This window comes from Rattus rattus, chromosome 12 (genome assembly GCF_011064425.1).
Source record: "Rattus rattus isolate New Zealand chromosome 12, Rrattus_CSIRO_v1, whole genome shotgun sequence".
Classification (NCBI taxonomy): Eukaryota; Metazoa; Chordata; class Mammalia; order Rodentia; family Muridae; genus Rattus; species Rattus rattus.
The window spans coordinates 75,537,727-75,565,637 of record NC_046165.1 but is presented as its reverse complement, the minus strand read 5'-3'; the positions used below and the strand labels follow the sequence as shown (position 1 = coordinate 75,565,637).

The window sequence follows — 27,911 nt, the reverse complement described above, 5'->3', positions numbered from 1 at the left end:
TACATTCTGAGACAAGGTCTCATGGTGAACCTGGCCTCACCCATTGACTAGGCACTCTCAGAGCCTCCTGTCTGCCTCGCCCAGCCCTCCCTACCCCCATCGCTGGGATTACAGGCTTAGTCTGCAATGCTTGCTTTTATGGGTGTGCTGGGGATTTGAACTCTGTTCCTTAGCTTGGGTAAGAAACACTTTACCCTGATGATTCATTTTCCCAGCCCTTGAATTTTATTTACCATTGGGAATGAGATTTGCCCTACCCCAACCTGCTTTAAGAGGCACGTGAAGTGAAGTACATATTTCTGGAAGATGTTATCGGCCTGACACGGTACCCCATGCTTATAATTTCAACACTTGAAAACCCAAGACTAGAGGATTTTTGAGTTTGAGGACAGCCTGGACTACATGGTAAGATCCTACTTCAGAAAAAGAAATAGGAAAGAAAAGGATATAATTTGTTTGGCAAGATACCTCAGTGGGTACCTTCCATCAAGCCTAACAACCTAAGTTTAATTCCCAGAACCTACATGGAGAAAGAGGAAATATGCTTCCACATGTCGTCATCAGACCCACAGCCATGCTGTGACCCATAAATGCACATGAAATAAAAATGTGGTAAATACATAAATAAAAATTATATACTTTGTTTGGTAAAGATCTGTTCGTGAGTCTCGAGTGCTTTCTGACCTTCCTCTGGCTGGACTGAACTCTTGAATCCTTCCGTTTAACTGCTTCTGTTCTTACCTATTCATGTGTTTATTTGCTTGTTCATTTCTTAATCCAAAACAGGGTCTTAACTCGGTAACCCTGGCTGGCCTAGAATTGCAGTAATTGTGTGACTGTTCAGTTTTCTTTGCATTTCCCATTGGTATTATGTGGCTGTTAGTATAGACATCTTAGAGATTTTAGCTTGATTCTGTTTGCTTGGTGTGTTTGTTTCTAAACTGTTTCCGCTCATTGCACTCACCGAATGTGTGACTGACTGCTTTGATCCTTCTGTACCTGAATGTCCCGTTATTCTGTGTTGCTGAGATTCTGGCTTATAAGATGATAATATATTGGAAAGTACAGCCTTGTCTTTGAGAGTGTTTACTTTGAAAAGGTTGGTGATTATTGTCTGTGCCAACCTGTAGTCCAGACGACCCACTGCTTACTAAGGACTTCTAAGTAGTCGATGGTTGGCTGTAACTTCTCGAGCCTATGAGAAGCAGTGCGACGTTCAGCTCTGTTTTGTTCTGTAGTACTGGAGGCTCACAAATGCTGGGTGGACTCTCTGAGCTACAGTTTTAGCCCAGCATGTAGTATTTGCTCCCGACAACCTGAAATGATAGATGACGTCTCCTTTGGGTTGAAATGTATTTATGTTTAGCTTAAAAGGTCGTTTGTATCTTGGGTGGATCCATACTTGAGTGGAGTTCTGTGTCTTAGTTGTCATCCTGGTACTGGTGCCAAAAGCCAGGGTTTGCTGCTGCTGTAGTTCTCCGTGTACATAGCCTTTGCAAGCCTCCAGTAGTCTTTGGTGCCAGAGATCCTACATTTTATGTATATTTTTAAAGTAAAGGAACATTTCATGTAGTATAATTATAATTATTACATAGAAATATGTAGGAAATGAAGTCTGAAATTATATATTCAAAAATAGACCCAGTCTTAGATGATGTAAGAATAGTTAGTTTAGACGTGTATGATGGTGCTTATCTGCAATCCTAACCTCGTGGGGGCTGGAGCAGGGGTATTCTGTGCTCCAAGCCAGCATAAGCTACACAGTAAAACCTTGCATTAAGACAGTGACAATAAGTATATATACTTAATGGCTGAGGCAGCAGGATCACCAGGAGTTTGAAGATGCTTGCCTTACACAGTGAGTTTCCTGTCTGTATGTTTATGCAGCATATGCATGCGGTGCCCACAGAATGCAGAAGAGGGCGTCAGTCAGATCCTTTGGCGTTAGTTACACATGGTTGTTAGCTGCCATGTAGGCGCTAGGATTTGGATCCGGGTCATCTGGAAAAGCATCAGGTGTTCTCAACTGCCGAGCCATTTCTTCAGCCCCCTCTTGGCTGTTTAGCTGTATGTGGTTGTTTTGTTTATCTCTATTCAGAGCAGGTGATGAGAGACAGGATGCGTTTTATCGCTGAGCAGGCCATGTGCTCTTGCCTCCCTCGTATCATGAGAACGGACATGGCAGTGCTACCCACCCCCTTGCCCTCTCCAACACTGTGATTCCCTTTATCTGGTGTGTGGTGGCTTGAATGAGAGTGGCCCCCACGGCCCAGTCACCAGGGGGTAGGAGGTGTGGCCTTGTTGGAGGAAGTGTGTCACTGGGGCTGGGCTTTGAGGTTTCAGAAACTAAAGCCAGGCCTCGGGGCTTTCTTCTTCCTGCTGCCTGTGGATCTGGATGTAGACCTCTCAGCTCCTCCAGCACCTTGTCTGCCTGCACTGCCACACCATGACGATAGTGGACTACACCCCTGAAACCGTAAGCCAGCCCCAATCAAATGCTTTCTAAAGAAAGAGTTGCCATGGTCATGGTGTTCACAGTAGTAGAACACTGGCTAAGACATAGTGGCTCTTAAGCTCCATGCAGAATTATCTAAAAGTATGGCTTTTGAGAAAACGTTTTTTGGCTAGGTCCTGTGCTTAAATGGTTGAATGCCAACTGTACATTTCCTCCTTCGGTCTGTCGGGTGCCCATTCCCCTCTGTAGGAACAGCAGGGCTGCTTGTGTCTTGCCTGTTCTTTCTGTTCTTCCTCTGCCTTAAACACTGTAGCCTTCATTATCTCCCCACCCACCATTAACCTATGTTTTAGTTCCATCTCTTGTTGGCTGTCCTTCATGTGTCAGCAGAGCTCCTGGGCGTACGCTGCCTGTCTGCAGCAGGGGCTGGCTGGCTGGGCCTCAGTATGGCTTATGGGCTGTTGTAAGGGGTAAGTGCTGGGCCACACTCACAGTGCTGAGTCAGCACTTCCCAGTGCCCCGTCAGAGGACGCCTCCCTCGTCCTTGCTCCTGTCGCTCCTGTACTCACCTGTTGCTCTTTCAGAAGACCTGTGTTCCGTTTCCGGCATCCATGTACTAGGTCTACCAATCCAGTTCCAGAGGTTCTAATGGGCGTGCACGTGATGCTCACACGCTCATGCAGGCAAAGTATTCATACACATAAGATGAAAATAAACCAAAAAATTCTTAGAGAAATAGGTGGCACTTTGCTTTTCTTAGGTTTTTTCCCTTTAACATTTTTGTCAATCTTTACACAAAGTATTTGTGAGATAGGAAGCCTGACCAGTGGGTTAAAAACAAATACTTCTGACGCGGGAGTTCGGGAGCATGTAGGCCTGGGGTAGTATCTGTAGTGCCCGCTCTTCCCTGTCTACAAGAGAAGGTATAACATAGAAGATGCACATACACGCATGCATGGCTCAGCACTCTCTCTTGTCACGTAACAAGTGCTGCAGTCGTGAGAAGAGGCGTCGAGTCTGTCCGCCTGTCCTCCCCAGCCCTCACCTTTCAAGTTGTGTAGGCTTTTTCTCTTCCAGGGTTGACCAAGTCCTCAGTGACCTGTCTGGATCTTCAGGTGGACTCACTCCAGGCAGTGTGGGTCAAAGAGCAAAGGCTGCGTGCTAACCTAGTTTAACAGGACGGTTTCTAGAAGTTTCCGTCCACAGCGGTCTTGTTAGGTAGAATGTTGTGGCCACATCAGAAGAAAAGGATGCTGGGAGATGTAGGCATTACCATCTTTCTTTCTTGCAAACAGTACCACAGTGAGCCCTTGCTTCGGTGCTGTTTTGTAGATGAATCCCTAGAAGTTGAGCTACTCAGTCAAAGTAGCGGCAGCCGGAGAGCACGCCTGCTCTTTCCTTGCTGCCACAGTTTTTATTCTTTACCATTCCCATAAGTACAAAAGAATTATGGCAAGGCCAGCTCTGGTTGCCCAATAAGATAGGTAGACAGGTAATTTTATCCTAATGCCCCAGTGTATTGACAATGGCTTGAGAATGCAAACTGCGTGAAGCGGATGTCGTGCTCAGTCGGATGATACACGCGGCTCACTTACGCTGTACTCAGTCCTAACAGGATGAACGCCAGTGGGCCATACAAACGCAGAAGGACTAAACACCTCACACTGGGCTGGTGGGAAGATGGGAAGGAAGAGTGTCCAGGAACCAGTACCCTGGTTGAAGAGTAAAGTAAGCTTAGTGTCAGTGTGCCTGTCGTTCCAGCTACAGAGGACGGTGGGAGGAGACCAGGAGCTGGAGGCCTCTGTCAGAGAAATGAAAACTAGATTAGGCCGTCAGGTTCGTTCAGCGTTACTGCTATTTTGTCTGTTTTTCCCCGTGTACCTTCTTCCCCTGTGGAAACATGACTCATGGTCCGTCCACCTCTTCAGCTCCCTGGGTGTGACTTGTCATTGTCCTCAGCCCACAGGGGAAAGTCACAGTAACAGACACACGTTCACTTTGATTTTCTCTTACACACATGCATATGTCTATATAATTATGTTTGTTGTGATTCTCTAAGTTTTCTTTTTCCTCTTCAGTCAGAGGGATCCAGGTATCATACAATGCACTTCGCTGAAGTGCCTTAGAGGACTGTGGGGGTTTTTAAGATCATTCTAGATGCCCTAGGTGCTCTGCTGGGTGCCGTGGGTGCCTGTCATTTTGGCTCTCAGGTGATGAGGCAGGAAATTGTAACTTGGGGTCACTTTGGGCCAGTAAGGTTTCTCTTTGTAGCCCTGGCTGTCCTGGAACTCACTCTGTAGACCAGGCTGACCTCAAACTCAGAGATCTGCTTGCCTCTGCCTCCCAAGAGCTAGGATTAATGGAGCGTGTCACAACTGCTGTTGGTGGTAGTTTTTTGCTTGTTTTTGGTTTGGGTTTTTGTTTTTTAACTTTAAAAAGTGCAGAGACTGGAGAGATTGCTCAGTGGTTAAAAGTATTGACTGCTCTTCCAGAGGACCCAGGTTCAATTCCAGCACCCACATGGCAGCTCTGTAACTCAACTTCCAGTGAATCCAACACCATCACAAGACATACGTGTAGGCCAAACACCAAATGTATATGTATATGTGTGTGTGTGTGTGTGTGTGTGTGTGTGTGTGTTTGTGTTATACATATATATTAAAATAGGGATTTTGGACTGGGAGGAAGAGTTTCATAGTGTTTTTCCAGCTAATACTATATAGAGTGTTATAAGCTATCTTTTTTCCTGACACAGGAATGGGGCAGTTAATGGAAGGTGCTCTATAGCCCCAGCTACTTGAGGTCTGAGTCAGGAAGAACTTAGCTGTTACAATACCAGGACCGTAAAGCAGCTTTAATGAGAGCCTGGCCTAGGACCCCAGACGGGGATTTCAGAATGCTTTGACTTTAGCGTCACTGGGCTGCAGGCCGAATTTCTATGTATCTCTTTCTTTAAGAACAACAACAAAAGTCAGAAAGCATTCTCTCCACCAGTGGACTTTGTAGTTAAATTTAAGACCTTCTGTGGCCATGAATGCTACACTGACGGTGGCACAAGCCTCTGTGTCAGATCAAACGAATGCATGTGACTTGTTTCTCCAGCACATACTTCTTAGGGAAACGAGATAGAAGAGGCTAATGGGAGGCTGATGTTTCGGTCATTGGTAACATCCGCCACTACCTGACTGATCAGAGCAGCCAGCACTTGCCCTGTGATGTGTCTCGGTGCTTCTCTGTCTAGATTGCTGTCATTAGATAAATCTGACTTGTTTACGCTCTTTCCTCATACATCACCTCAAAGGCCGTGCGGACCACACTCTTTAGGTTGCCATTGCCCTTTGAGCCTGCAAACGCCACAAGTGTGTATAGCAAGTGGAAGTTAAGTGAAGAGGAAAGGGAAGGTCTGTGCTCCATTTTCTCTAGCAGTCAGCTCCGAGCGCTGAGTGCTGGAGCTGCAGATGGGGCCCTGTGCCCAGCCTAGAGTGTCTTGATGTTCATGTGTGTGCTGCCCATTGCCTTCTCACTCTGTGTGGCAGCCCCTGAGAGCGTTTGCCAGTTTGTTGTCCGCATTCTAAGTACTTGATAGATGCTCAGAAGATACTTGTCATCTGACTAAAGGTACGAAAGAAATAACATGAGGTTGGTAATAAAATAGCTTATATAAAATTATTTGTGCTCAAAAGTATTTTCATTAATTAAAATTTAGGAGCTTAGTATAATAAAAAAGACTATTTTGGATACCACTGTGTTCTTTAATGATAGCAAGGCAGACAGGCCGTGCTCGCTTAGTACTGTGACGGTGGATTCTGTTTCCTCTCACTTTGCACTGCTGAGTACTGAAGCCGGAGGATTGCACATTTGGGCAAGTGTTCCCCCACTAGACGACATCCCCAGCAAAGACCGTTGGTAGACAAGGTACTGAGCAATTTTTGTTGTTGTTTTTGTGCGTGTTTGCGACAGCTTTTTTTTTCTCTGTGAAAGGTAGCCCTGGTTGTCCTGGACTTGATTTGTAGACCGAGGTGGCCTCAGACTCACCCAGATCTGCCTGCTTCTCCCAGTGCTGGGATCGAAGGTGTGTGCGGCCTCGCCTAGCAGGACTGAATTTTAGTTTGATGGCTCAGTTCAGACTCCAAGCACTCACATAAAAGCTGGGCCCTGCAGTGCTGTGACCCGGGCATTAGGGAGGCGGGTAGAGCTTGCCCGTCAGGCAGCCTGGCTGAATCTTGAGGTTCCGTGAGAGACTCTGGTCTCAAAAAAAAATGACACTTCTGGCCTCAGACGTGTGTATGTGTAAACATGTACCATTTACACACACACAAAGCTGAAAAAACAAATATATACATACATACACATATACACATATACATACGTATATACATATGCATGCATACATATAAAATCTGCCTTGTGCCTGGTGTGCCATCTTTTCAGTTTAATGGGACAGTGAGGAAAGCTCCCTAGGTTTCAGTTGTCCCAGTGTACAAATGAGCGTCTCCTGTCGGAGCCCTGCAGCTTTAACAACGGTGACGGTGACGGTGTGAGTAATTCACCAGAGCCCTGCGTTAGGTCTGAATGCCCCAGGCCCCGTGTGTTGAAGACCTTTCCCCTAGTGCAGCAGCTCCTCGGCCTCGCACAAGCCAGGCCGTTGTCTGTCTCTCAGCTGCGTCCTCCCTCAGCGTTTTAAACCATCTTAAGTCGTGAAACAGGGTCTCGATGGTTACTGTGGTGGCTTTCTGTCGTCAGGTTTATTTAATTTCAGTTGGGGATTCCTATACCACTTTAGATCATTCCGTTCCCAGATAAAAGACGCACAACTTGTCTATTTGTAATAAGTCTCTAATGCACCAGAGCTGGGCAGATATCTGCCCTCGAAGCTGTTACAACTTCCTTTCCCACAGTAACCCCAGTTATGCTGTAGTCCTCCTGGGCAGCTCTTCATTTCAGCTGGCCAGCCCTCAGCCATGTTTTCATGATTCCTACTCCATCGTTGTCTTGTCCCTCTCCATCTTTGCCTTCCCCGTGGTTCTCCTCCACCCCAAGCCCAGGAGCCAGCCTCGGCCTCCCTGTCTTCTGCCCAGCTCTAGGCTGCCCACATCTTTATTTACCGTCAGGGATAACTCGGGCAAGGTTACATAGACTCATCTGGGGCGGTGTTGGTGTTCACTTGTCCTAAGCCAGGACAAGGCCTAGAACACTGTTTCTTAGTTTGTCATCATTGCTGTCATGAAATAACTGAGACTAGGAAACATTTATTTATACTTTGTTTCGTTGAGACATGATCTCATGTAGCCCAGGCTGTCCTTGAACTCACTGTGAAGAGGAAGATGGCATTGAACTTCCAATATTCCTACTTCTTCATAACTGCTGGGGTTAAAGGTGTGACACTACTTCTGGTTGGTATGGTGCAGGGGATCAAACCAAAGGCTTGAGAATAGAAAGCCATACCTAACTGATGATCACAGGGGTGCTTTTCCCAGGGTGAGACTTACCCATTGGGTTCCAGATATGCTGACCTCTGGGGTTTTCCCGAATGTGGGAATCGGACTGCATAATTTGTGGTAGTGGGGGACTGCTTCACACTCTCCCCTGAAAGGGGGAGAGAAGAGTGATAGGTGAGTACTCTGCCAACTGACTGTAAGCACCTTAGTACCTTAGTACCTTTGTTTGCAGTGGTCCTAAGTAGCCCAGGCAAGCCTTGAACATCTGACTTCCTGGCCCACCTTCTGAGTGCTGGAATTAGAAACATGTACACCAGGTTCAGCTCTAAGACTTCAGAAATGTTTATTTTGCTCCGAGTTCTGGAGTTCAGAGCACGGTTCTGGACTTGGCTTAGCTCTGGTGAGGACCACCTGGTCAATGCTTTACAACAGTAGGAAGGCTTGGGAGGGAGGGATTTCTTTTGGAGACAGGAATGGGGAATGGATTGGGCTTGCTTTTTTTTCCCCACAAATAACTTACTGCTAGAGAACTGTCTTAATCCTTCCAAAGGCAAAGCCACTCAGGAGCACCTCTTTATAGTCCATGTCACTTTCCAAGGTGCTGGAGTAGGATCACACTTGTAACACTTGGGACCCATATTCAAAGCCTGTCCAGTTCAGGTAGAACAAAGAGAAAGGCAGACTTGAAGGAGATAACAAGAAACAAGTCTGAGAACTTAAGAGAGACTTCATATGAAACGGAGAATGGTTAAACACCTATTTGAACACACTTTCTAGTTTTAAAGGTAGGCACTAAAATATGAATTTTGCCGTGAGTTAATTATAGCTTAATGATGGGACTTTGTGTGAATATTATCATTGTCTTTCTCAGGCCTTAGAACTTGGTCTCTTTGGGTTTACATGACCGCACTTTGTAGCTGAGTGTTTTAATGTGCTTACTTTCAGACTTGGAGAGTTTGTTACTCTTTGCCCAGATTATTAATGTGTGAGGCAGTTGGAAAAATCCCATGTTTACAGGCTTCTGTGTTCCCTTCTGAGAAATCAAACTATCACCAACTTTTAGGCCACTGGGCATCACCGCCATTCAGTACCAAGAGATAACTCTCTCTTTGCATTCCCTAGCATGCTACCATTCTTTGTTCTGCAGTGATACAGTTTATGTCAGTAGAATTTGAAAGGTTTTTCCTTTTGCCTCTGACTACTGTAATGAAATAAGAATGATGTGTAGTGGGTAGCTTTGCTACCAGCCTAACCTCTGGGCATGGGCTGCGCTACCAACCCCTACCCAGAGAGTATTGGATCCTCGAATGAAAAACACGGACACACACAGCTGTTTAATTTCTGCTTGCCTTATTGGCTCAACTGCTGGGCACCTCCAGTCTACCTTGGCTAGCGTGCCCTTCTCAGAACTCCCAGCTCAGCACCCTAAATCTGCACTCAGCCACCTTCAGTTCCAGCTCAACATCCCCACCCTCCACCCGGAGAAGTAGTCCATGGCTGCTCAGCCAGGATATCATATGGCTGGTTAACTTTTCTCCCTCCAAAGCATGGCAAACACCTTTCTTCTCCCCTGTGTCTGCCAGCTTGCCTGAGGGACCGAAAGTCCTGCGTAGTCCTTCCACTCAGCAATTTGCCAATGGCATCTTTACTGATAGATCAAGAACCAATTGGGAATAGGACCTTAGCATCAGACCCACCCCTACAATGATAAAGGGTTTGTCACACAAATCTGCATCCTTAATCTTTGGAGGAGGAGAATTCTCATGCTGATAAATAATCTCATAGGTCAGGTACTTGCCTGGGACTCAAGTAGAGGGGCAGGGGCATTGCTGTGATGGTGGTGGTCAGTAGACTGGTATTATAAAGTAACTTAATGAATGCGTTAACCAAGCTAATGCAGGTACACTGCCGGGTTTTAAGCATGGAGTCATTAGAGGACTTAAGGATTCTAGGATTAAGCTAAATCATAGAGAAATAGATGCCCTCATTTAACATATGCACATGTATATTTCAAAATCCAAAATTTAAAGGCCTTGAAACATCTTTTTAAAAGACTACATGTATTAAACTTAGGATTCGAAGAAAATTATATATGATTTTTTTTCTGCCAGAAGAATGTTTAGATTTATTGCTGAGTTATTGTGACACGGAGGCTTAATAAACGCCTTCATTCTAATGGAACTGGCTCCAGGCGTATGATTATGCTTGCAATTGAAGTGTGTGCTGTGGGTTTCCTTCTTAGAAAAAACTAAAAAGCTGTTGTGCATTTGAGTGTCGCACGTTCATGCTGTCGGTAGTGGAGTGTGTTCAAGAGTGGAAGCGCGAGTCCTCCTGGGCACCGGCACAGTTACTGTTGCTCTAATCTGTGGAAATATTCCCAAGACTATTCGGAGGTGCTAATTGGACATTATAAGTGTTCTTTGATTCATAGAAGTCAACTACAAAATGTGCAAGCCGCAGCTTCCCCGGTGTCCAGAGAGTAGCAGTTTCTGTTCTTCACAGTGCATGTGTGTGGTAGCAGTTGGTTGAAATGGTTAGTCTTTTGTGTGCTGTGTTCTGTCAGTTAGGCTGCCTTTTAGACCATTGAATTGGTCTTCAATGTATAGACTACTGATCTTTTTAAGTTACTTATTTTGTTATTCTAGGATGAATTACTTCCAAGCCTGGCCTGATGGCTCACACCTGCACTCCCAGGACCTGGGAGGATTCGGCAAGGGGATTGAGTGAGTTTTGGGCCAGCCTGCTATATGGATGAGTTACAGGCTGACTTGGGGCACAGTGAGACCCTGAGTGAAAACTCGTAAAGCGAACGCTCCCACTCACTTCTCGTGTCTGATGAAGCTTCATTTGTTCTCACTTTCTACTTATCCAGGCTTATTAGCAGGCTCCTTCTCATGTTGGCTTTCCCTGTTAAGTCACTGTAAATACCAGATAATTGGGGGGGCCTCTTCATTTTTGTTGTAATCATCTCTCCTGACTGGGTGTGTAAAGTGATTTTTTTTTTCAGAATGTTTTTGAAGATGCTGGGAAGATGACTCAGTAGATAAGGTACTTGTCTTGCAAGCATGAAGACCTGCACTCGGTCCTAGAACACGTGGTCTTTTGTTCGTTTGCTTCAAAGCTGCCCACTGTGGCACACGCTTGGGGTCCCAGTGCTGGGGGGCAGAGGCGGGCAGATGATGAGTTCCAGGCCAATAAATGGCCTTATCTGGAAAGAAAGATAGTGGCGACTCTTTTCCAGGGTTGCTCACCGCTTTCACATGTGCACAAACACACAGACGTCGTTGAGAGAGGTTAGAAACATGGGGCTGGAAGAGGAATCCGGAGAGTCAGTCACCAGTAGGGAGGGGTTGTTGATCAAGTTTAGTAGACATCTCTGATAGGCAAAGTGTAGTTTGTTTAGTGTTGGAAGCTCCGAGTGTTACTGTGTCCCGAGTGCCACCGTGGTGACTGTTTATCAGTGGGACCTGTAGTGTAGTCATGATCCTTTCGCTGTCTGCAGGCTTTCGCTCAGCTCAGTTTCCAGTCCCTCAGCTGCTCCACTGTGTGGTCTCCCCCAGCCGCTCTCAGGGCCACTCTAGCAGGTGGACGTGCTTAGAGCCAACAGCCTCTGGCGTCATCTGTTCTCCATGCAGCCAGCCCAGTCTGCGCTAACCACAGTGAAAGGTCATGGGCCAGTGAGACCAGTCAGGTCACTGAACTCAGTCTTTTGGGGGCCCGTTTTACAGCACAGGGAGGCAGTGCACACGTGGGATGTCTCCTGGACTGGACCGTCTGAGGGGAAGGCTGACTGTATAGCCATCCGTGCGTTAGTCTTAGATCTGCTAACCACAAGCTTTTGCAGAACCACACTATGTAGAGTGCATAGGCTGCACAGGAGTGCTAGTTTGCCTATCCTGTCGCCTGTGAGTCGGAGGTACAGGGAGGAGTAGAGGCTTTTATGGGGGCTGACGAGTGGGGGTGGGGGGGCAGTTTCCTGGCAGCACATTGGGAATGAGTGTGGCTGAGGCATGGTTTATGGTTATGTGGTTATAGTAGCTGTTGAAAGGGATCACGAGTCTTTCCAAGTGGCTGTGAGATGTTTAGAGCATCCATTGCTGGCTGTCATAAGGACAGGTCCATGGAACAAAGAAGTCATTGTTTAGGGCTCAGTGAGTGGAGAAAGGTACTTGCCACCAGGCCTGACAACCTAAGGGTCATCCCTAGGATCCAAGAGCACAGTGAAAGGAAGGAAGTGACCCCTGGCTTCTGAATGCATGTGTGCACACAGTGTACACTGATTACCTGATGGTAACTCTTGTGGCTTCTGTAGAGGGGGCACAGTTAAGGTTGTGCCTGCTGCTGCCTTTGATGAGACCTTAGAAATGGCAGTGCTGCTGTGGTCAGTTTTCTGTCAACTTGACACAAGCTAGAGAGTCTTCTGGGAAGAATGAGCCTCAGATTGGTAAGCATGTGGGGCCTTTTCTTATAAAATCTTTAAAACTTTATGTGTTTGGTGTGTTGTCGTAAGTTATTTACTAGGTCTCTAATGCCCCAGCCAGCCCCCAATAATTGAGGCAGAGTCTTACCCACTCATTTAATCAGCTTAGCACAGTCACGGGGCGACTACCCCTAAGGTATTTTCCCACCGTAGACTGGCCATTTCCCAGCAGCTCTCCAAGTTACTTGCTGTTTGAGTCTTGCCTGAGCTCTCTCTGGTCCTTCTGGTCTAATGGAAACCTCCTGCTCCCACTGTCTTCTTTGTTCTTTTTTCCTCTGGGCAGTCTTGAGACCACTCACTCACTTGAGGAGCAAGGTTTTACACAACAAAGGCCAGTGCATGTGATGATGCACTGTATGGAGGGCAACCTGATGTTGGGGTTCAGAATTAGCATTTGTATGCATATCAACAGACCATGTCCCAACATGGTTGTTTTGCCTGCATATTTATGTCTGTGCGTCAATTGGGCATCTGTGCTACGCAGGTCAAAAGAGGGTGTCAGATCCCCTGGAACCAAAGTTAGAGTGTGTGAGCTTCCTTGTGGGTGCTGGGAATTGAAACTGGAAAAGCAGCCAGTGCTTTTTACCCCAGGGTCATCTTTCTTCCCCATAGAGTTGAGTTCTGTGAACAGCATAGAAACAGTTGCTCAATGCCGTAAGCCTCATCTCGCTGTGAGAACAGAGGTAGAATTGAGCACCTGAATATTTTGAAAGGCATTTGCTAGAGTTGCTTCTGCAAAGCATCCTTTTGAAAATTCTCTCTCACATGTACCATTCAATGTATATAATTTAAGTTTACAAATTATATAAGGAAGTAATGTATGATCTTTCAGCTCTCTGTGTTTAGAAACAGGACTTACAGCTTTGAAAAAGAAAGCCTTTCACTGATACTGCTTTTCAGGTGGTAAAATGTTTACTGTGTGTGTAAAGGGGAAGGGCACTTTGTCTGCAGCAGGGTCAGTTTTTCTTGTCATTAGTTAATTGTTAAATTTGATCTCCACACCCATTTCGTTTAGCCACAGCCTTTGCTCTCATGAAAGGAAGACTGATTGTTCAGAACTGCAGTGTGTGTGTGCTTTGGCACTCCGTGAAGGTCCCCCTAATAACAACTGCCTGTTGTCTTTTAAACAGCTTGTAGTTACTACCACGAATAACACGGCCCAGCAGGAGATGTGGGAGGTCAAAGCTCTGCTCCCAGGGTTTAATAAAATCTGTCCTGCACTTCTGGTGTGTTCCCTGAGCGACCTGTTGCATTTTCTGTCAACTAAAATGTGTTTGTGTCGTCACTCAAACTTTAACCTGTATACTACTTCTAGCCTTTTTTTGTAAGATGAGGTCTTCCTGTGTTGCCCTGGCTGGCTTTAGTCTCTCTTTGAATTCTTTTCAGAGTGACAAGCAAAGCAAATGTGTGGCACTTAAATGGCCTTACTTGTGGGAATTTAATGTGCGTTTAAATACTTCAGCACTGAGTAATTGGGTGTGACTCTTGTCCTTCCAGTGTTTGTTTATTTTTCTGGTTTAGAATCCAACCCCTTTGTGTGCTGCTTATTTTTCGATTTTATTGTTGTTGCCGTTTGCTTTCTTTTGTTTGAGACAGTTTTTCTGTGTAGCTCTCTGAGTTACTTTTCTATTGCTGTGAAGAGACACCAAGACCAAGGCAACTTTCTTTTTAACCATTTTTTTTTTTTTAAAAAGATACACTGTTGACTATTAACCCATCAATCAAAATGATTTTATCGACACTTTTTTAGTATGCCAAAAGCTACTTAACAGTAACTTTACCTTCCGAGTAGTAAACATAATTGTATATAGGGATCTTCAGAAGCCCCAGCCTTTAGCGTGTATAAATCAGCTGGCCATCCTGTCTTCTTTCAGCCCCGGGGAATCACCCCGTCTATATTTTCTTTCTATGAACTTGAAACATGTAGGGCATTAGAAATGGCATGTTAAGTAGAATCATGCAGTAGAAATCAGTTGATTGGAAGCTTTATTATTAATATATCAATAACATAGCTAACTTATGAAGGCAACCCCTAAATGATTCTTTGTTTTTTGTTTTTGCAGTGCTTATTTTCTTTATTTACATTTCTTTTTTATTGGATATTTTTTATTTGCATTTCAAATGTTATCCCCTTTCCCGGTTTCCCATCCATAAACCCCCTATCCCATCCCCTCTCCTCCAAGGCAACTTTTAAAAGTATTTAGTCGGAGGCCCTACAGTTTCGGAGGGTGAGTCCATGACCGTGTGACTGAGAGCACGGTAGCAGCTGGGCTTTTGAAACTCAATGCCCACCCTGTAATACTATTCCTCCAACATGGCCGCATCTCCTAATCCAGTGCTTCTCAACCTTCCTAACGCTGCAGCCTTTTAATACAGTCCTCATGACGTGACGATCCCCGACCACAGCATTATTTGTGTTGCTCCTTCATAGCTGTAATTTAGCTTCTGCTGCGAATCCTAATGCAACTCTTGGAGACGGAGGTTTGCCATAGAAGTCACAACCCACAGGTTGAGAACCCCCGTTCTAATCCTTCCCAAAAGAGTTCCACCAACTAAGAACTAAGCATTCAAATTTATGTGCCCGTAGGGACCATTCTGACTCAAACCCACATCCTCTGTAGCCCAGAACTCCTGCCTCAGCCTTGAGTGCCAGGATTAGGCATTCGTCAACACACTAGACTAGTGACTTCCCTCGTTAGTGTACATCCCTACTCGATAATCAAATCAGTCAGAGCAGGGAAGGGGTAACTGCACTTAGCCCTGGCTGGCTTGGTACATACCTAGGCAGGCCTTGAGTCAGGGTCTTTCCGCCGTAGGCCCCGAGGGCTGGGCTCACAGGTGTGTGCCGCCCGCCATGCCCAGTGGTTATTACCTTTTCAACAAGGAGGCTCTGGGGCTGGAGAGCTGGCTTAGCAGGGAAGAGGTCCAGCTGCTTTCCCAAGGGCCTGGGACTGCAGGACTCAGTGGGCAACTCAGCCCACTTGTCACTCTGGTACACAGGGGTTTTAACACCTTGTGGCCTCTACAGGCACAAGGCATGCGTGTGGAGCAGACATGTATGAAGACAATACACTCATACACATAAAAATGGAAAGACATCAGACTCTATGGAAAAGTAATTATCGTTTACTGAATTTGTTATGGAGACATTTGTTGGTGACATGAGACAATTATGCCATATTTTATTATAGTTCTGTTTTCTCTTAAACTTCTGTTAGGGGACGACTCACTGTGTAGACCAGGCTGGCTTTAAGCCTGTGGTGATATTCTTGCCTTTGCTAAGCTAGGATTACTGGCATGTGGCACAGCACCTGACCCTTTATTATATCTAGTAAGTGATGAAGAAAAACAAGGTAAGCATCTACAGTGTCGAGCGCAGGAAAGCCTCCTTATTGCTTCAGAAGGTTACTTCCATAATGCATAGCTCCCGGCCCATTTAGGCAGGAGTCCTTCATGGCACCCTTGTAGCTGTATTTATTCCCATCTTATTGACTGACAGGCGGAGAGTCAGAGCAAACATATTTTGCTTAGCGTTGCAGGCACATAAAGGCAGTTCATTCATATATTCATGTATTTCATCAGATTACCTTCATGTGCTCTGTTCATAGGGTTCTGTCGTCTGAGCATGAGAGCCAGGGCTTTGCACTTGCTAGGCCAGCTTTGCTACTGAGGTTGCTAAGTCCCAGCCTTTCTCCCTTCTTAACTTTAAGAAACTGATTCCTAGGGTCAGTTTGATTTCTAGGGAAATCACTGGATGACAAAATATTGAATATATGAGGTAAACCAGAATTTGATGACTTAATACACATAGAAAGAGTATCACCTTTGGTTTCTCAGGAGACACACTGTAATAACGGTGGCTTGGGAATGTAGCATAGGGGTGTGGTGGCACTTGCTAGGCTACTCAGCACTGGGGAGGCAGAGGCAGGCGGTTCTCAGAGTTTGAGACTAGCCTGGCTGTCACAGTCTGTATATGCTTGGGCCAGTGAGTGGCACTATTAGGAGGTGATGTGTCACTGTGGGGGTCTGCTTGATACCCTCATCCTAGCTCCCTGGAAGCCAGTCTTCTGCTAGCAGCCTTCAGAGGAAGATATAGAACTCTCAGCTCCTGCACCATGCCTGCCTGGATGCTGCCATGCTCCTCCCTTGATGATAATGGACTGAACCTCTGAACCTGTAAGCCAGCCCCAATTAAATGTTGTCGTTGATAAGACTTGCCTTAGTCATGGTGTCTGTTCAGAGCAGTAAAACCCTAACTAAGAAAGAAGTTGGTACCAGAGGCTGGGTATTGCTGTGATGGGCCTGACCATGCTTTTGTTTGGAAGAATGTGGATTTTGGGACTTTGGATTTGGAAAGAACTGGACTGCTTCAAGTGGGGCTTAGTGGGTTTCTCCTAGTAGGACTGTGAAAGACTTTGTTACTGAGAGTGATATGAATTGTGCAGACCTGGCCCAAGAGGTTTTAGTGAAAAAAAATTTCAATATGTGGCCCAGAGACTGTTTTTGTAGTATTTTTGTGAAGAACGTGGCTGCTTTTTGCCCTTGTCTGGAGTCCGCCTGAGGCTAAGGTGAAGAGATATTAATTGCGTTGACAAAGGAAGTCTCTAAAGGAGCAGCAGAGACTTTGTTCTCTGGCTAAGGTGTCTTCAAGAGCGTTTGAACAAGTGCAGTGAGCTTAGACAGGAAAAGTATAAAATGCATGGCTTGAGTATTAAAGGGGCACCAGGAAGTGAAATGGAGCCGAATCCTGTGTTCTAGGAGATAACAGATTAAGGGATGGGGACGTTGGGGTAAGATCCTACCCAGCTAAATTTAGATCCAGGCATGGTGGTTAACACCTTTAATCCAGCATTCAGGCGATTGAGCCATGCTGATCTCTGAGTTCAGGCCAATCTACAGAGCAAGTTACAGAGAAGCCAAGCTTAGCCAGAGAGAGTCAGAAAACAGAGAGCTGGTGAGAGAATAAAGGGGTGGGGGGTGTTCTAGCCCCAGAAAGCAGCCATGTGGCTCTGGCTTTAGAGTTAAGAATAGAAGGGGCTACTAGGACAATTAATGCTGGTCAGCTGGAGCTAAGAAATTAGTGGTGATAAAGAGACCAGCATCATTGCGGTGAAATCTTCTGGGAGGTGTTTTCTGAGAGCACAAAGAAGCTGTGTTCCAGAGATAGCCAAGGTTGTAACTCTTGCTGCAGCTGGACTTGGTAATGTGTAAGAGTCACTCAGGTGGTGCTGGTTTTGAAGGCGTGAAGGGGTCATGAAGAGCAGCTGAGGCTGGGCACTGTGAGAGGCCATGGAAGGTCATTGGTGAAGGTGCAGCCTCAGTTGCAATTGATGGCCCAGGACTGAAGGGGTCAGGCAACGGAGTTGAGGCTTGGAACCATGAAGAGAGCCTGTGAGAGGCTATTGGTGAAGCCTAGTTGCAGTGGAAGACCCCAGTGTATTGGAGATGCCTGTACCATGGGATGATCGCCAAGAACAGCAGCCGCAGTGGAGTGGATCAACCTGAGCTTAGAGCGCTGCAGAGGGCAGAGCTGGAGAAGGGACAACGGCACTTTGGTGGAGCCCAGAAGATCAGGTGTGGATCCCAGACATTGAAACAAGGAGCCGTAACATTAAAGTTGCTTTGAAGACCCCAAGCTGTTTGAGGTGCCAGAGCCATGGGCTATCTGTTGAGGAAAGCTGCTAAAAGGGAAAAAGGAGTCGGAGATCTGAAGACCGCTTTGACATCAGCCATGGAGATGCAGAGTTTGGAGTTTGCCCAGCTGGTTTCCTGTCTTGCTTTGGAGATGGCAGTTAAGTGATTGGATGAATCTCAGAGGATACCTTGAACTTAGGACTTTTATCTTTGTTGAGACTGCTATTGACGATGAGGACTTGTGAAGTTGGACTGAATGTATTTTGCATTACGCTGTGTTTAGGTATGGCCCCCATAGACTCCTATGTTTGAACAAGTCTGTGGGGGCCAGGGAGTAGAATGCGATGGTTTGTATATGCTTGGACCAGGGAATGGCACTATTAGGAGGTGTGGCCTTGTTGGAGTAGGTGTGTCACTTAATACCCTAGTCCTAGCTGCCTGGAAGCCAGTCTTCTCCTAGCAGCCTTCAGATTGAATATGTAGAACTCTCAGCTCCTCCTGCACCATGCCTTTCTGGATGCTGCCATGCTCCTGCCTGATGATAATGAACTGAACCTCTGAACCTGTAAGCCAGCCCCAATTAAATGTTGTTGTCCTCATAAGAGTTGCCTTGGTCATGGTATCTGTTCACAGCAGTAAAACCCTAACTGAGACACTGGTCTACAGTTCTAGGACAGCCAGGGCTACACAGAGAAACTGGGGGGGTCGGGGAGGGGAGATGGAGAGAGAGGGGAGAGAGAGCAGCACTGTGTAATAATCAGATTTTACAGTGTACATTTCAAATTACAATCTGATAATTATCTTCATTTTATATGTATGGAATTAAGGTGCAAGCTAAGACTTTTTTTCAGCTTAAGTATATTGCTTTTTACACTGTATCATATGTATGTATTATTACTAGATTTGAGGATCAGACTTTCAGACGTAAATGATGGTTTATTATAAAAACACATCCAGTACTTAGGGGCTGAAATACTTGAGGCAGTCAGTGTCAGGCACTCTAGCTTAGCTCACCAGTGTTTGAGTGAAGAGCCTGGACGATGAGCCATTGCCTCCTTAAATGCGCCACTGCATTTACTCTGTGTGTGTGTGTGCGTGTGTGTGTGTGCGTGCGTGTGCATGCGTGTGCATGCGTGTGCGTGTGCGTGTACCTGCGCCAGCACAGGCGGAGCTCAGAAGACAACTTTCAGGATCCGGTTCTCTTCTGCTCCCCAAGCTTTTCTGAGTTGAATGTGGGTGAGCTCTCGTTGACTTAGTGAGCCATCTTGCTGGCCTGCTGAGTGTATTTTAAGAGCTGGCGGGGGTGGGGTGGGGGTGCCTGTATTTGGATGGTGAAAGTCAGTACAAAACAGTAGTTGCTTTCACTAATTTTTAACGAAACTGTATTTTCTTCCAGCTCTTAACAGTATTAGAAATACATTTGACATTGTCACCAATAGAAAGTATAATTATTTCCTTTTAAAAATTTATTTTTGAGATAATATAATTGTATTTCTCCCTTCATTTTTCTCCCTTCAAACCTGCCATATATGCAGAGCTCCTTGCTGTCTTTCAAATCCATGGTGTATTTTTACTAATTGTTCCATGCATATATGTATATGCATGAGCATATATATTCCTAAACATAACATCAAATGGTCTGTACAATGTTACTTGCATGTATGTTTCAGGGCTGACCAGGTGTGTGATATTGGTTAACCAGTTCCTATGCTCTTCACTGGGGACAACCACCCCGGCTTTCTCTAGTTGCCTACAGTTCTTTGTGTGGGGTTGAGGCTTTGTGGGCCACCACCCTCCCCCAGTTTGTCCTTTCTTTTGGTGTCCCTTTTCAGCTCACATTTAGGCAGTCATGTTGGCGAGAGTTACGGATGTGACTTCTGATATCACTGCAGACACAGTCTGACAGTAGACGCCCTGACCTAGCTTGTGACGGTTTCTCCACCTCCTCTTCTGCAATGTTGGCTTAGTCTTAGGTGTTGGGAGTGTTCATAGCGTATCCGTGAGAACCGTACTCCACCACTGTGCCTTTGGATTGGTTCTAGTTTTCTGTGGTCGTCTCCTATCTGTTGTAAAGTGAAGTTTGCTTGATGAGGGGGGAAAACTATACTTCCTTGTGGGTATAAGGACAGCTGTTTCGGTTGTTGGTAGGATCATGTTGGTTTAGTAAGGTAGTGGGTTCTCTCTGGTACCGGTGACTTCACTAGGACTGAGTAGCTAGCTAGGTTTCCAGTACCAGTCGTGGCTCCCTCTTGGTGAGCAGCAGTAATCTCTTGCTACTGCTTGCTACAGTACCTTATGGATATTTATGTTGGTTACAAATTAGAAATTAACGTAATAGATAAACTCTTACTAGAGCCTGCTGGTTAATTTGTTAAAAAGGGGAAAGCAGACGCAGAGACAGCAGGATCTCTGACTTTTGGGCCAGTCAGGATTATTCAGTGGACCCTGTCTCGGGGAGGAGAGTGGGAGACTGGGCCGGCCCTGTGATTCGGTACTACACTGCTTGCTGGCATGACTGAGCTCCTCCGTCGAATACGATAATTGATTTGCTTACAGTACGCTGAGAGGAGCTTAAGGCTCAGCCAGAGGAATTTATTGCACTCCTCTGGATTAAAGATTAGGGATTAAATGGCTCAGGTTAATTCTGGTTTAGGGGGTAGTGTTCTGTGAATGGATTATGGAGTTCCCTCTAGCAGAATGAATTTAGGGGTTCCAGAAGGATAATCTATCCTATGTCACATTTCTCTATAAGAACTGAGTTAATATAAGGCAAAGGATTAAAGTAAAAAGGAAGGTGTGCCTGGGACTATCCACTTTTCTCCTGTTTCTTTTCATTGATTTTATTTATCCCTATTTGGGATACATTTTCTGGAAGAATTCAGTTTGTAAGTAGTCGTAAGTAGGTAAGTAGTTTTGATGGGTGTAGGAAAAGGACTCTTGAGGTTATCTCCTGTTGGTTTTCCAGACTGGAGAACTAGCTTGCCAAGAACAAAAGTCACCACATAACACATGTACTGTACAAAGTATTTCTGAAACAGGAGGCCAGTTGGCAAGTTGCTTTACCCTAAAAGTACCAGGGCACTTGTTCCTGAATGAGAGAGGGACCAGGGAGTGGCAGTGGTTCCTGATTAACTGGTTTGAAAGGAAGGAAATAGCAATAAAAATCTTAACATTAGTAAGAATATACGGAAAACTGAAAAGCTTGTGCTTGGAACACAAGTACTGCTGGAGTTGTCGGGTAGAGGTCATTATTCCAAACATAACGAGTTTATCTTTAGACTGGGTAGGGTGGGATTTGCACTGCCCAGGTTACAATGAGTTTCCAGATCCTTATCAGCCAAGTGTTAGGAGTGACTGTTTTCCATGGTGATAATGGGGCAGCTGTTCCCAGGAGGGGACTTAGTCACTGGCAGGGTTGTCAGAGCCCTGAAATAGTTTGGGAAAACTCAGGATGGAAAAAAGCAAACTGTTTTCCCCTCAGGACGGTGAGGTAGATCTGATGGAAGTGGCGTCCACCTCTTATCCAGGGAAACAGTGGGCTTCCCAGCAGCCAGAGATCAGGGCTCCTCACCAAAATACTGCAGGCTCAACAGGAAGTTTTGAGTAAGGCTGAAATGATAACAGTTGCTAAGCCAGAGGTAGGCTTTGTAGAAACTGGAAAACCTAATTTTACATAGAAAAAAAATATTTAAGCTGGGTTTGGTGGCACACACCTTCGATCCCAGCACTCGGGAGACCGAGGCAGACGGATTTCTGAGTTCAAAGCCAGCTTGGGCAGGACAGTTAGGGCTACACAGAAAAATTCTGTCTCCAAAAAAAAAAAAAAAAAAAAAAAGAATCTTGTAGCAGCCCTGTTTTATTTGTGTGTAAGTGCGTCTGTGTGAGTGTATACCACACGTGCACAGGTGCCCAAGGAAGCCAGAGAGGGCACCTGCCTTCCAGGTGATGGAGCTCCATCCTGTCGGGAACCACCTGGCGTGGGTGCCAGGGACTGAGCTCACGTTCTCTGGTAGAGCACCAGACTCTCTGAGCCTCTTTCCAGACCCTGCTGGCAGCCTTTTGAAAGAAAATTTAAGTGGCATTTCATGCCGTGGGATTATTCTTCTGTGTTAAGAGTAAAAGTGGGGTGGGCGGTGTTGATGAACTTACAGACACTACTCTTTAACACCAGGAGTAGTAATGTACTTAGTAATGTTGCTGGGTAGTGGTTACTACCATTGTTAGGCAAAAAGAGGATGAGAAGGGTAGGCTGCTCTTATGTTTATCTTACTTCTGTGCTAAGAACAAAAGCAGTTTTCGATGTCAGGGCTTTAAATTAACTATGGCTGCCTGCCTACCAGCGTATCAGCTAGGGAACCAGCTTTCCTTAAATCCAGATTAAAGCAAATGGAGTCACTCTTAAGGGAATACATGCACACACGGGCCTGCCTTGGACTGGTCCGCATCTCGTCGCAGCTGTCTCTGCTAATTTCTCTGTAAAGATGATGACATCATGGTCCCTGTCATCCAGTCTGGAAACAGCGGTACTGTCTGAATTGTGATTAGAAAACTCAGGCCAGGGTAATGTTTCTATCTAAGTAGGAGTCCACTTTAAAGCTACATAAAGAGGTTGGCTCAGCGGATAAAAGCCCTTGCTGCACAACTCTGATGACCTTAGTTTGATCCTTGGAATCCATGGTCGAAGAGCGAATTGACTTCAAAAAAACGATGTCTTCTGACCCCACCCGTGTGCCTTAATATACATACTCAGAAATACTAATACAAATAAACTTGTTTAGAAGTTATATAAAGTAGGGGTTGGGGATTTAGCTCAGTGGTAGAGCGCTTGCCTAGGAAAAGCAAGGCCTGGGTTCGGTCCCCAGCTCTAGAAAAAAAAAAAAGAACCAAAAAAAAAAAAAAAAGAAGTTATATAAAGGTGTCTCAGTTAAAACAGTGTATTTCATATTTCAGGTTATATTTACATAACTAACAATGTTACCCTCGGGGTTGGAAATAATGACAGTATGAAAGATCAGAGTTAGCTGGGCAGTGGACCACACACCTTTGATCCAGCACTCGGGAGGCAGAAGCTGGAGTTTGAGGCCAGCCTCGACAGGCCAGCCAGGGATACACAGAGAAACCCTGTCTTGAAAAAGAAAAAGAAAGAATGAAAAAGAAAAAAGAAAAAAAGATCAAAGTTGTGGCCATCTTAGGGGACATTTGAGAATTTACTGAGTTGATCATTTTAACTTCTTGTACAATATTAAGACAAAATAGCCCCTCATAGTGCTTTGAATATTGTCTTGAAGGAACTAAAGTGTCACCAAATTTGTGAACTACTGAGGTAACTTCCTCTGTTCCTGAGGTGAGTTAGGTATGCCATGTGACAGGAATGAAATTGTTAAAAACAGTTACAGATAATTTGGAATATCACACAGAATCAGACAGCTCTAGTTTTATCCAGGTAATACTTTTTTGTTGTAGAAACTTAGATTATTATAAAGAAAATAAAAATTCTTTTAGGGGAAATTCTTGATTATTAATGTGAAAAGGGAGTCATGAAGGTAGGGCGAGGGAGGTGGCAGTGGATAAGAACACTGCACTCTTGTAGAGGATGGAGTGTGGTTCTCAGCGCACACCCACGCAGTCACAGACACACAGCCACACACATACAGACACACAGACACACAGCCACACACACACATAGCCACATACACACACAGCCACACACACACACACACACACATAGCCACATACACACACAGCCACACACACACACACACAGCCATCCACACACAGCCATCCACCCACACACACACACACAGCCACACACACACACACAGCCACACACACACACACACACACACACACACACGCACACACACACACACACACACACACACACACACACACACACACACACACACACATACACACACACAGACACACACACATACACACACACACCCACACACACACACACACACACACACACACACACACACACAGCCACACACACACACAGCCACACACAGCCACACAGCTACATACACAGTTAAAACTAAGAATCTCTCGAGAGGAATCTGAGTTCACTGGTTAAATGCTTGTTACAGTGATGTTTTGCATTTCTAATTTGAATATTAAGTGCATTCGCCTTAGCAGCAGCAGTCTGTAAGGGCTGCTCTGAAGAACGGCACCTCACTGTGAGCCCCTGTGCCTTTCATTGCCAGCTTTCCCTGGAGGCAGCGGCAGCTTAGCCTTCTGGGCCCTGCTCTGTAGCTTGGCCTGACCTCAGGCTCCCGCAGTCTTCTTTCCTCAGCCTCCGAGGAAAGGGCCTGAGATGTGGGCATTAGCACCCTGTGTCACAACCTCCTTTCATGACCTCTCGTCAGCCTCCCTCCTGGCCACTGAGGCCCCATGCTTTTGCGGACATGTTTGACCATTACTAGCACTCCTGTATTCTGAGTGTAGAGCCTTAGCTGTGAGGAGTTAACTTTTTCCTCATTCCCCAGAAATGTTTTTGTTCCTCGTTCTTTTAACGTAGGTAATTAGGAGTCTGCTTACATTGTCCGTGTTTTTACGTATTAAGACTGAGAGTTCCGCTAAGCTAGTGCAGCTTTTCCAGCTTCTCAGGAGCAGTACTCTTGAGCTATTCTGACGCGCTGTATTCTCGAATGTGCACTTTGGTTTGGATCATCTGCTGTTGTGCCGAGCCACTCACCAATGTCCTGCCCCCGGCATCTTGAAGATAGCACTGTCTGCTTGTACTGGACTTCTTTTTTTTTTTTATTGGTTCTTTTTTTTCGGAGCTGGGGACCGAACCCAGGGCCTTGCGCTTCCTAGGCAAGCGCTCTACCACTGAGCTAAATCCCCAACCCCGTGTACTGGACTTCTTGTTTAGATCTTCTGTCTTCTTTATCTTGGTTTAGATCCCATGACTCCAGCTGTCCTCCTCCATGCTCTTGACACCGTCCCATCGATGGAAATCAAACCCGAGCCTCTGCATGGTAGGTGAGCTCTTTCCCATGTAGAACGTACTCTCCTAGTTAGACTTTGCAGACACTTGAAGTATTTTAGTCAAATATACTGACAACTGGTAGATAACATGAAGAACCTAGAACTTTATTACACACCTAAGTAGAGGAACCTTACGTATTTGGGTGTGGAACCCAAAATGAGGCAAGAGGGCTGAGGAGTGTGCGGAGCTGAGCAGACAGAGGGCTAGGGGCTTGGGCTTCTGGGGAAGGGAAATGGAGCAGACTGGAAGTTCAGTGTAAGCATGGAGCAAGGGTTGCAGCAGCCTCTGGGGTAATCTCCCTCTGTCCAGTGTCTCTTGATAGACAGAAAGGACAAAACGTGAGGATCTACCAGAAACACCTGCACCTGTACTGAGCACGGTCTGTGAGCGAAGTGTAAGTGTCTTCTGTAGAGGAGGAGCTTTTCAGAGCCATTGCTGTGTGCACGGTGTGTGAGCTGCCCTTCACCACGGTGGCAACGCCTGACTTAGGAAGCAAAGGTTGACTTTAGATCCCGGCAGGGAAGGCATAGCAGCAGAGCTCAGGCAGGAAGCGGGGTGGGGAGTGGGGGTGAAGGATGAGCTCCCCCACCCCCACCCCAGCTGAGGACCGAACCCAGGGCCTTGCACTTAAGCGCTCTACCACTGAGCTAAATCCCCAACCCCCTGCCGAGCTCTTCTGTTCCTTTTCATTTGATCAGGGCTATGGACAGCGTGGTCCACACACAAGCCAGGCAGGTCTTCACTCGCTCAAACCTTTCAGAAAGTGTCTTCACATGACAGTTACTTCTCCATGCCCGTAATGTCTGAAGATGGCTTATCCATCCTTCTTGTTAGCTGGATGGACTCGAATTTGAAGTTTTGAGTTTGTCTCATGTTTTTCTCCTGCTTTCTCGTTGCTAGAAGCCCGAAGCCGTTTGGATTTATTTGTTGCTGTTCAGACAGCTTCTTTCTGGATCTTAGGCAATCTCGAGCTCTCTTGGATGGAACTGACTTCGTGCTTGGGCTTCTTCTGCTTGAGTCTCCTGAGTGCCAGGGTCACAGACCTCAGCTGCCTGCCTACCTGAGTTCCTGAGCTCTGTGTTTGAAATGTTTGAGGCATAGGTGCCGAGGGCATCAATGCCGAGGATCTGATGAGCCTCTGTCATCTGGGAACTGTTTTCTGATAATTTTGTTGACTTTCCTTCTTTTTTCTCATTTTCTCTTAGTTTTATTTTGAACTAAGTAAAGTTTAGTTTAGTAAGATTAGTTTTAGATTTTCTGAACATACCATACAGTGTTTTTATTTTCCTATTGAGGGTTTAGTTTCATTTCTCCTTTCCTCTCCACTCCTGTCCCATTTCTGGCTCATGAGATTCCCGTGCCTCAGCTTTTCTCGTAGATCCTGTCTTCCCTCTGTCTCCTTCCATGACGGTTCACTGTGCTACACAGACTGGCTTTGAACTCCATGATCCTCCTGCCTTTGCCTCCCAAGTGCTGAGATTAGAGTCACGCCTCCCTCCCCTGTTTCCTTGTTTAGTCTTGTATGCTAGAGATGTCTAAATTCTTGGGTGATTTCTCATTTCATGGTGGAGTTTGGTAGGAAAGTTCTAACTACACATATAGGACTTAGCAGCGAATGTTAAGCTCCAGTGTTGGGTAACTTGCCAGATTTGGTCTGGGAGCGTCTGGAAGCATCTTAGATTTTTTCTGTGATTGGATTCCCCAGAGACTTCCAATTCCCCTCACAGTGAATATCTGATAGCCTTTCGGGTAGAGTATTGGTAGATGGAAATATGGTCAGTGATATTTAAAGGTGGCTCATGTGACAGAAACATTTACTTGAGATGGAACGATGGCTCAGCAGTTAAGAGCTCAATTCCCAGCATCCACATAGAACGCAGCACAGTGTAACTCCAGTCCAGGGCATCTGCTCTCTTACGGTTTCTACATCACAGACCTGGGTCTCTGTGTATTGATCACTTTGCAGGTGTTAAAGGAACGTCCCTTTCCCCCTGAAGGCTCCAAATTTGAGTTCTGGTGACATGACAGAAAAAACATGCGTATTCTTGTCTTCCTACAGAAGCGGGAAGTGGGATACACGCGGCTTTGGAGTATTTTGAGTAAATGGTTTTAAGAGGAGATTAAGAGCCACGACGAACAAACGATAACAGTATGGGGCAGAGTTCATCTGGGCTCTGGACATAGTATTCTCCCGGCCATCTTTTCCCGAAATCACTCTTTCCTGTTCTACAGGTGAGGAGAACTTAGGACTGCCATTCCTCACGGAAGAGCTTTAGATAAGGAACTCCAGCGAGCATCCCTCCTGCTTGGAGGGAGACGGAGGATGCGAGAAAGTTAGAGACCTTGGTCTTGAGGTTGCTTTTATAGCTTAAGATTGTTCAGCATGTCAGCATGCCGAACTTTGCAATGTTACCTCTCACCACCTCAAACCTTGACTGGGATACGGAAGTCTAGAGAACCATCTGTCTTAACGCTCTCAGAGGACCCACAGCATTATGGAAGTGGGGGAAGGGAGAAGGGCAGACAGCGATATACCTGAAACAGTGAGAAATCAGATGTTGTTTCCATTTCTAGCCCTGCTTCTGCTGTTTGCTTGTTTGATTGTTAGGTGTGTGGCGTGTGTGTGTGTGCTTGCGTGTGAGCACGCCACATGTGTGTATGGAGGTATCTTTCATCCCTTCCTAGTTAGTGATGCAGAATCTCTCACTGAGCCCAGAGCTCACCAATTCTGGCTAACCTAGCCTTCAGCTTGCCCCAGGAGTCTGCGTGTCTCTGCCTCCCAAGTGCTGAGATGCTAGGCAGCTGCCCACACCTGCCTGGCGTTTACCTAATTGAGGCTGGGCATCCACTGGAGCAGCTCCCAGCCTTTAACTTCCTGTTTCTCTGTCTTTGGGATGATGTTCCCTG

General features: G+C 45.9%; 1 protein-coding gene and 1 pseudogene across 4 annotated transcripts in view; both read left to right on the top strand.

The window, feature by feature from the left end:
• Positions 1-27,911, top strand: part of Fbxo34 (F-box protein 34) — a 66,932-nt gene that overhangs the window by 10,910 nt on the left and 28,111 nt on the right. For 2 of the 4 annotated variants that reach the window (XR_004389597.1, XM_032917233.1), the window contains exon 2: positions 24,916-24,993. The exons of the other annotated variants lie outside the window; for them this stretch is intronic. The gene's annotated coding sequence lies outside the window, so the exon portion shown is untranslated. The remainder of the gene's footprint in view (positions 1-24,915; positions 24,994-27,911) is intronic. 4 annotated transcript variants of the gene reach the window in all.
• LOC116914138 lies at positions 7,897-8,044 on the top strand (annotated as a pseudogene).